The sequence below is a fragment of the Eleutherodactylus coqui genome, unplaced genomic scaffold, assembly GCF_035609145.1.
Source record: "Eleutherodactylus coqui strain aEleCoq1 unplaced genomic scaffold, aEleCoq1.hap1 HAP1_SCAFFOLD_41, whole genome shotgun sequence".
NCBI lineage: Eukaryota > Metazoa > Chordata > Amphibia > Anura > Eleutherodactylidae > Eleutherodactylus > Eleutherodactylus coqui.
The window spans coordinates 1,250,790-1,261,381 of NW_027101902.1; positions in this window are offsets into that span (position 1 = coordinate 1,250,790).

Genomic DNA, 10,592 nt, shown 5'->3' on the forward strand with positions numbered 1-10,592 from the left:
AAGCCAGCGAAATTAGACGGAGCCATGGAGACGGGGACGCCAGCAACGGAGCAGGTAAGTGAATAACTTCTGTATGGCTCATATTTAACCCCTTAGTGACCAAGCCTGTTTGCGCCTTAATGACCAGGCCAAATTTTCCAAATCTGACATGTGTCACTTTAACATGGAAAAACACCAGAAAGGTTTTGCATATCCAAGCGATTCTGACATTGTTTTTTCGCCACATGTTGTGCTTCATTTAGGCGGAAAAAATAGACCGATAGAAATTGTGTTTATTTATTAAAAGCGCCACAATTGGGAAAATTTTGAAAAAAATCGTCATTTTTTCACATTTCCAACTGCAATATCTTAAATATGTGCAAACATAATATAGAAATTTTTGCTAAGATTTATATTTCCACCCGTTTACTTTATTTTGGGCGCACATTGGAAAAACTTTCGTTTTTTTTTAACTATTTAGGAGACGTACAAATTTAACATTACTTTTTAGCATTTTGAGGAACACTTTGTTTTTCTATACCAAGCCGAGATTGGAAAGGCTCATGAGTGTCAGAATAATAGATACCCCCCCAAATGACCTCATTTTAAAAACTACACCCCTTAATGTATTCACTGAGGGGTGTCATGAGTATTTTGACCCCACAGTTTTTTTTCAGGAATTAATTCAATTTAGAGGAGAAAAAGTAAAATTTCATATTTTTGCAAATCTGTTATTTTAAAGACATATTTTTTTCCTATAGTTTACATGAAAATCAGGATTTACACCCCAAAATGGATACCCCTATTTCTCCCGTGTTCAGAAATATACCCATTGTGGCCCTATTGTTATATCTGAGTCCACAACGGGGCCCAAAATGAAAGGAGTAGTCAGTGTCTTTCAAAACAGAAATTTTGCTTGAAGTCCTTTTAGGCCCCATAGCACACATGTAGAGTTCTTGAGCGCCCAAAACAATAGAAACCCCCCACAAATGACCCCATTTTGAAAACTAGACCCCTTAAGGAATTTATCTAGGGGTGTACTGCATATTTTGACCCCACAGTTTTTGAATGAATTCAAACCAAGCAAAAGGAAAAAATTGTGATTTTTCGTTTTTTCGGCAATTCTGTCATTTTAAAAACAGCTTTTTTTGTACAGCACACATATGAAGGAAGACTTGCACCCAAAAATGGATACCCGTTTGTCCCGTGTTCAGAGACATACCCATTGTGGCCCTAATCTTATGTCTGGATACACAACGGGGCCCAAAATAAAAGGAGTAATCGGTGGCTTTCAGAACATAGATTTTGCTTGAAGTCCTTTTAGGCCCCATTGCCCACTTGTAGAGTTCTTGAGCGCCCAAAACCATATAGAACCCCCACAAATGACCCCATTTTAAAAACTAGACCCCTTAACGAATTTATCTAGGGATGTACTGCATATTTTGACCCCACAGTTTTTGAATAAATTCAAGCAAAGCAAAAGGAAAAAAATAGGATTTTCATTTTTTGGGCTATTGTGTCAATTTAAAAACAGTTTTTTTTGTACAGCACACATATAAATGAAGGCTTTCACCCCAAAATCGATACCCCTGTTTGTCCCGTGTTCAGAAACATACCCATTGTGGCCCTAATAGACTTACAGGACCCATGGCTAGGCCTACAATGAAAGGAATACCCGTTGGATTTCAGGGTACCACTGAATAAATTTCAGGCCCCATTGCCCACTTATAGAGCCATTGAGCGGCCAAAACTATAAAGAACCCCCTCAAATGACTAGTGGGTTTTCATGAGGGAAATGTGGCGACCTGGGGTTACATGCAGGGAGTGTGGTGACGGTACGGTTACATGCAGGGAGTGTGGAGACGGTGGGGTTACATGCTGGGAGTGTGGTGGCGGTACGGTTACATAAGGGCGGTGTGGTGATGGTGGGGTTACATGCGGGGAGTGTGGTGACGGTGTGGTTACATGCTGGGGAGTGTATTGACGGTGCGTTTACATGCGGGGAGTGCACAGTGGGAGCTGGCTGGGGCTCACAGCAATCTATGCTGACCGTGGCATGTAAAGGGTTTATAGAGGGAGCTGGCTGGGACTGACAGCAATCTATGCTGACTGTGGCATGTAAAGGGTTCGCAGAGGGAGCTGGCTGGGACTGACAGCAATCTATGCTGACTGGGCATGTAAAAGGTTTACAGAGGGAGCTGGCTGGGACTGACAGCCATCTATGCTGACCGCGGCATGTGAAGGGAGCACAGTGGGAGCTGGCTGGGATTGAAAGCAATAAATGCTGACCACGGCATGTAAAGGGTTTACAGAGGGAGCTAGCTGGGGCTGACAGCAATCTATGCTGACCGTGACATGTAAAGGGTTCACAGAGGGAGCTGGCTGGGGCTGACAGCAATCTATGCTGACCGTGGCATGTAAAAGGTTTACAGAGGGAGCTGGCTGGGGCTGACAGCAATCTATGCTGACCGCGGCATATAAAGGGAGCACAGTGGGAGCTGGCTTGGGCTGACAGCAATCTATGCTGACCGTGGAATGTAAAGGGTTCACAGTGGGAGCTGGTTGGGACTGACAGCAATCTATGCTGACCGTGGAATGTAAAGGGTACAATAGTGTCGCATCTGTAAGAAGTCCCCGCGCTGCACGCAGATGGCGCAGAGCGGTGCAGTTGGGGCCGCGCCATGTCCGCTAGGTGCTGTTGGAGAACCCCCACAAATGACCCTGTTTAAAAAAACTAGACCCCTTAACGAATTCCTCTAGGGCTGTGCTGCGTATTTTGACCCACAGTATTTGAATGAATCTGAGCAAAGCAGAAGGAAAAAAGTTAAAGTTGTACTACCTCTAGCTTGGATACAAAATGTGAAACAGACCCTGTTGTATCGCCTCTAGCTTGGCTACAAGACGTGATATGGGTGGGCAAGCTGCCACTTGGGATGCATTATGCATTGACACTTGGGGGTCAGGATAACAGCATGCTGACAATAGAGGGCAATGTATAGCTTTATGTCTTTGGTGATGTTAAATTCATTCTCTGTGGCTGATTTTACACAAGTGAGCACTATATCAGCCCGAGAAACTCAAACCAATATCTCGCATGGCAAATATGCGAGTGTGTCTGCCAGTGCAGTGCGCCTTGTAAGAACAATGCATTGCGATGTGTGTATGTGTGTAAAATATATACACATACATACACACATACATATACAAACACAAACACACACCGCTGTAGGAGCAACTGTAAAAAACAAAATAAATGGTGGGAATATGGCGGCCGCCTGATCTTTTACGCACATAGTATTCATAGGGGAGGTCCTATATTTTCTCGGTCAAGTATTAACGGGAGAGAATACTGCTGGTGAAAACGAAACCACAGAAATCTTAGGCTTAGTTTTGTCCCAATATACGGCCGTGACAATCACCAGCGATGCTTTTTTTTTAGAGGATTAAATCGCATCGCTGCCGCGCACATTAAAAACCGCATGTTTTTGTTTAACGCGCAAGTCGGTAGGACTTTCCAATGTTAACATGCAGCGCATATTTTTCGCCTTGTGATGCGATAAAACGCAGCCTCCATAGGATTACATGGGAGATTTTAAAAAACGCACTGCGCAGAAGGACACAGCAGGCTGTGATTTTCTCTCTCAACATCACATCAGTGAAAACCTTGCTGAAGGGAAGGGAACCGTTGGGAATCATTGGCTGCGAAATCTGCTTTTTTTTCAATAACCAACGCATCGGTTAAAAATGGCGCGATTTTACCCGCCGGTTTGAAACCACCCTAGAGAAAAATAGGGCAAAAAGATGGAGAACTGGGAGGTGACCCGCTAATCTCTATGGTGCTGTAAGTTTGGGTAAATCCAATAGGTGGTGCAGCACGTTTCTGTAAAACCAACAGAGGGCGCTGCAATGTTACTGTAGAAACCAATGGACAGCATGGCAGGTAGCTATACATAAACTATACAAAATGTGATTGGTTGCTGCTGCTGCCGCCATTTTTTTAAAAGGTACGCTCAGTTCTTTCATAGAGAACAAGAAGGTAGGTACTTACAATTCAGGTAGGTAGGTTCAGTTTGGGCCTGGGAGAGACTCCAGTGGAGACTGACGGAAAAATGGCTGCTTACAACCTGTGGTCCTTGTTTCGGGTGCGCGTGTCACCATCGATCTAATGCATCTTACTGCATAGATATATATCTAGCTATAAAAATAGATAGTTATATATCAATATAGATATTTCTAAAAATATCTAGCTTTACGTATAAATTTAAACTTCTATAGTTATGGTTTTGTAAGGCTGAAAACAGACATACAGAATTTGTATTATTATCAGCATTATTCTTATAATTGCCATTGATGTTATTCCAGGGTCAGGTAATACACTGCATGAGGCTTTGACCAATTTTTACTATTTTAGGTAAAAAGCTGCATTGACTGCACTTCTGCATTTAGTGCGATATGGTAGGACTGCAAGCAAAGCCTGAGACAAGATCTTGGTGCGCCCCATGACAATACATATCAGGTAGGTATCCTGCCCTAGAGGTATGAAGGCACCATACAGCAGCACTCATCTGTAATCCAACCTGCAGGGACATTGTGTGCTGCTGTAATGCCCCAAAGTTACTGTAAGATTCTATTGCTTTACTGGTTTTTGCTTTTTTTGGTGTTTTTTATCTTTCATCCCAGTGCTACAAAGACCGAGGACAGAAAGCTCTGGCACTGAAATACTGTGATGAGGCTTCAGCCATGCCACCGGTTACTAAAGAGGTGAGGACTGTCAGTAGTAACGTGGTAACACAATTCAACTGTTATTTCAGCCATTAATTTACTGACCTACTCCACTGCTTACTGTATTGATTCTCTAGAATAGAGCCTCCATAGCCGCCTGTTCCCCATCTTCTATACTAGAAGCTAGAAGTGGTACAACGCAGTACTAGAGTCCCCTTGCCTGTCCTTATCTTATCTTTTATCCAAGCTACAAGGCATACAACAGGGTACTAGAGCCTCCATTCCCATCTGTATAACCTCTTGTATCCAAGCTAGAAGTGGTACAACAGGACACCAGAGCCTCCTTGCCCACGTTTAATGTTTTGTCACCAGCTGCTTCCTTTGGGTAAGTGAGAATAGTGAGAATTTTGGCCCATGTGAAAGTGCAATTACTGTATGCTAAACTGTTCATTTTCATTACCTTCTATGACATTTATGGAAATGACACGGCACAGATTATTGTTAGGGGTTCCATCACACTCCCCTTCTGTAGCCGCACCGCCTCCACGCTCCCCTCATGTAAGCCCACTTTCCTAGTGTAACCGTATTGTCACCACACCCCCCTTATGTAACCATACCGTCTTCACACTCCCCGCATGTAACCATACCACGGTTCGAAAAGTGTCATAATAGAGCCTTAAAGGGGTTCTGTCATTAAAAACAAAAAAATATACTGTATACTTACCTATTGCTCCCCAGGGAGCCTGCTTACCTCTTCTTCTTATCCCAAATCTTCTCCTGGAGCCGCTTGTCACTTCGGTCACGTGACCTCCAGCAACCCGATTTTCCTCCATCCGGTCAAAAAGTGTACATTGCGCTACCTTCCGCTTCCTTCACTAGTGACGTATGCGTACATTGCCTTGTCAGGAAGCACGGAATGAAAGCAGCCGTGCGAGACAATGGCGCGACTGCGCACCCCGCACACGACTGCGCATGCAGCTATCCTGGAGATAGCTATAGTCTATGGAATATACACGGGCTTTAGCCTTGGCAGTCGTCGTCTTTAAAATCTATGTATAGCTACCTCCCATGCTGTCCATTGGTTTCTACAGTAACATTGCAGCGCCCTCTATTGGTTTTACAGAAACGTGCTGCACCTATGCTCCCTTTAATAAATGATCCCCAAATAGGGGACGTATCAGATGCAACACGCTCAGGCAGCACTCCGGGCGCACCCACAATGCTCTGAGGGAGCTGGAAGACCTTTGCATAGCCCCACCCAACGCTTTCTCAACCGCGCCCTCCCCCCTCCCCCTCACATCCTCCTCAGTCCTTCCTCTTGCACCGTGCTCACGCATCCTAGGCTTGCAGAGCCTGCAGGACTCGTCACCTCCCTACGCAGGATGGTTAAGCAGACGATGACACTAGAAGCAAGCACTAGTTTGCCTCTGAAGGTGCGTCCGTCGGTCGTTTTGAGAGATCTCTTTTGGTGGACGCTCGGATCCGTAAGGGGAGCTGAAACTTTAATTGTTTTTAACTTTCCATTGAGTTTAACGCGATCGCGTGACCGGGGGTGGGGTCCCGCGGCCCGGGATGACAGCTCCATGCTGTCGGCTACCTCCGGTAACCGGCAGCATGGAGCTATCACGTCCTGAGCCTGCAGGGCTGTCATTCCTAGAGGATGCATAAAACTACGTCCTCTAGGAATAAAGCCCAGCCGGCCAGGACGTAGAATCCCGATGGGGCCGTCGTTAAGGGGTTAAAGAGCCGATTCCATGGGAAAAACGCATTTTCCGTCAGCTCTGTACAGGTAAGCGGAAACATTTGTCCATTTTCATCAACAAATATTTAATTGATTTTCTAAATTATTGATTTGACAAAGTACATAAAATGCAAATCACAGTAATAAAGTATATAATAAAACAAAAGAACTGTTGTGATGAGTCTATGGATGAACCTCGCCTTGTTTCTCAGTGGTAACGCGTCTAAATCATATTCCACATTATTTGAAAGATGCAAAATTGGCCAATCGTTACATTTCGTATTATTCGGTTTGCATAATTTAATTCTTAACCCCTTAGTGACCAGCCCATAGTGTTTTTACGTCCTGCCCAAGTGGGCCTTAATCCCTGAGGACGTAAAAACATGTGTCTGGGTGGATGACAGTGATCATGTAAAGTTAAAAAAAAAAGTGTGAAAAAGTAAAAAAAAAGTTTAAAAAGTTTTTAAAAAGTTTAAAAAGGGGGGGGCGGAGCTACCTGATGCCGGAGTAAGTCGCTTCTGAGACGCGCTCCGGCGGCCGCGGCTTCTTTAAGGCTCCACAAGCTATCACAGCGGCACAGAGAGACGTCATGGGGCGCAAGAGAGCCCAGAACACCTCGGGGCGCACTCCGGAACGCAGTGCAGGCAGTTTGGAGCCGTTCCTGAGACCGCAAGCAGAGGCGGCCGGTGAGCGGGGAAAAATCAAGATGGCGCCGACGGGAGGTCCGGCGCGACCTAGCAGCAGCGTGCAGAAGGAGAGAGCCGCTGAGACGGACGACTCGGACGATAGCGCAAGCTGCCAGTCCAGGGAGCCCAGATCCACAAACTGCTCACAGTCGCAGGGAGGATCGCAAAGCAGGTCAGATAAAATCCACCCTGACACGGCAACACCACAGGCCGAGCTACAGCACGGAGGAGTGAGGGAACCTACTGCATAGGCGGCGGGCCGGATTCGGCCCGCGGGCATTGTTTGACACCTGTGCTCTAGATCATACAAACTTCTAGGCTGTGGGAGTTGCCGTCCTAAATGCGCAGACCGGTGCCAGCGGCCGGGGAGTGACGTTTCTGTGTGGGGCTCTGCGAACCCCGCACAGAAATAGAGCATTCCGCGGTTTGTTTTCCACGTGTGATTTCGCGCGGACAAACCGCGGCCGTCTGCCTAGGATTGCGTTTTCTAACGCAATCCTATAGCAGCTTCCATGGGTGGAAATTCTGCGGGAAATCCGGCAGCGGAATTTCCGCCCGTGTGCACGGGGCCTAGGGCTGCTCTAAGACGTGCATTCAGAAAACACAGCTTAAAATCGTGGGTTTTTTACCTCAATTTTGAGCAGCACTTTTGAACGCATGGTAAAGCGGTTTTAATGCACCCCACAATTGTGATAGGTGGGGAGGTGCGTTAGAAAACGCAAATACAGGACAGATAGCGCTTAAAAATCACCGCTTCCGAGCTCACGTCTGAGTAATCGCATTCAAATCAATGGAAGCAGTATACCGCAATAAAAAGTGGTGTGTGTGTGTGTGATTTTCATCTAGTGCAGGAAACGCGTTAATAGGGCTAATTCATGTATGGAAATTCGTTTTGCAGCTGTATGCAGCATGATTTAGGTATGGGTACGCGGTGAGAAAGGTAAGGGGGGGCCCTGAGCTGAACTTTTGCACCCGGGCCCTTGAGCCTTTAGGTACGCCCCTGACCCTAAGGGTGTTTCTCACCTCATCTTTCTGCGTTTTATATACAAAAATGACAGGAAAGGGTTGTGACCCGGCGGCCGTCGCAGGGAGAAGATGACCATCGCCACTGTATGCCACGGAAAGGGGTGAACGCGCGTGTGAACTGGCATTTCAAGCGCAACCCGATTACTGTAAACCTTGTTTATGCACAAATACGCTCCACTGCGACAATAGTCTTGGCGTGTACACTCGTCTGCCGAAGCCCTAGGGCCTCTTTCACACGGCGTGCTAAATTTAGCAGAAAAGCGGTCGCAGAAACCGCAATGATTTTTACGTGCATTTGCGCTCCCGATATTCCATTAGAGTCTAAGGGGGTAAGCAAATTCGCTCTCATATGCATAAAATTGCGCCGAGGGCTCCTTCACACGAATGTACTTTAGTCCCCTTATAGTTCTGATCCCAGGAATGCACAAAAATAAAGACTGAAAAACTGGTTGCTCATTGGCAACCCCTGGCTGGGGTTCTGTACCAGCGAGAGATTATTTTAAAATTTAGTTCTTGGAGTCTGGAGTATACCGACCCCTTGTGTGTCAGGGCAAACGGTTTGACCCAATCATTCGGCTGCAGGTGCCTTCCCAATTCTTCTTCCCACGCGTGGACAAAGTCTAGGGGACCATCCCCCATCTCCCGGTCCAGCATCATCTTATAAAGTACTGAGATTGGGTGGCTGATGGGGGCTGTGGACATGCACAATTTTTCAAAGTCAGTGGGGTCTTCCGCCCCCCGGGACTCAGGACCCAGGGTGTCTATCGCACTCCTCAGCTGGAAGTATTCTAGTCACGTCCCTGGTGGAACGATGCGTCCTTCAAATAGTTCCGTCAGTGGTTTCAGATTGTCTCCTGTCATTACGTCTCTTAGTCGTGGCGCGGGGTTTATTGACGTGGTCGCTAGGGTTTTTCGGTGTAGGAAGGCCTCAAATTGGGGGTTAGCTAGTAGAGGTGTGAAGGGGCCTGGCACTGAGATCAGTTCTGTATCCCTTGCAAAGCCCGACCAGGCTCTTGTTAGCTGGTTCAGCAGTGGGGACATTACTGTAAGGCGCCTAATTAAGGTCTGCGGGATCCAGAATACTCCCTGCGTCTGCCTGGCATCTAGGTTGTATTCTAGTTCAACCCAGAGCTTGGAGCTCCGGTTCCTGAGCAGGTTTAGCACGCAGTTCGCTATGTTAGCTTTATTATACAGTGAAAAGTCTGGGAGGCCCAGGCCTCCCCTGGGTTTGTCTCTGGTCAGGGTTCTGTATTTAAGTCTGGGACTGCGGCCTCGCCAGACAAACTTAGTAATCAGGGAGCGGATGTGCTTAAAATAGGCCCTGTGCAGTTTTATGGGGAATGCTTGGCATATGTACAGGAACTTTGGTAAGACGTCCATTTTGACCGCGTTCACCCTTCCCGCCCAGGATAGGAAGAGGGGACTCCATTTCCCCAGGTCTCTCTCTAAGTTTGTTAGGAAGGGTTTAAAGTTTAGGTCGTATACGTTTGCGGGGTCTTCCGGCAGTTGTATTCCTAAGTATTTGAGGGATTTCGATTGCCATTTGAGTGGGAAAAGTTCCTGTAGGGAGTGTGCTTCGTCCCTTGGGAGGGAGATATTTAGCATTTCGGTTTTTTGCAGGTTGATTTTGAAGTTGCTAATCGCACTAAATTTGTCGAATTCCTGCAGAAGAACCGGGATCCCTATTCTCGGGCAGGATAAATATAGCAGGAGGTCGTCTGCGAATAAAGAGAGTTTAAGCTCCCTCTGGCCCAGTTTAACCCCTCTTATGGCATCGTTTTTTCTTATGGCGTTGGCCAGGGACTCCATCGTCAATATGTATAAAAAGGGGGACAGCGGGCAGCCCTGTCGCGTTCCGTTTCGTATGGGGATGTTATCTGAGAGGGCGCCGTTGATTCTGATCCTCGCCGAGGGGTTCCCGTATAGCGCCATAATCCACTCCCTCATGCGGGGCCCCAGTCCCACTCTCCCCAGTGTGCCCTCTAAGAACCTCCATCCGACCCTGTCGAAGGCCTTTTCGGCGTCGACCGCCATAAGGCCTAATGGAGACCTCTCTTGTCGGGCCCGCGAGATCAGTGACATGGTTTTTATTATATTGTCCCTCCCCTCTCTTCCCGGGACAAACCCCACCTGGTCTCTATGTATTAGTTTCGGGATGTATGGCTGAAGTCGGGTGGCGATTGACTTGGCGAAAAGTTTAACGTCTACGTTTAGGAGTGAAATAGGCCTGTAACTACCGCACTCCGTAGCGTCTTTTCCCGGTTTGGGTATTACGACCAGGTGTGCCTGCAAGGCCTGAGTCGGGAAGGGGCAGCCTCTGTTTATTGCATTGAAAGAATTGGTCAGCAATGGGGCTAATTCGTTTTTGAATAGTTTATAGAATTTTGGGGTCAGTCCGTCTGGGCCCGGGCTCTTGCCTACTTTTAGCTCTTTGATGA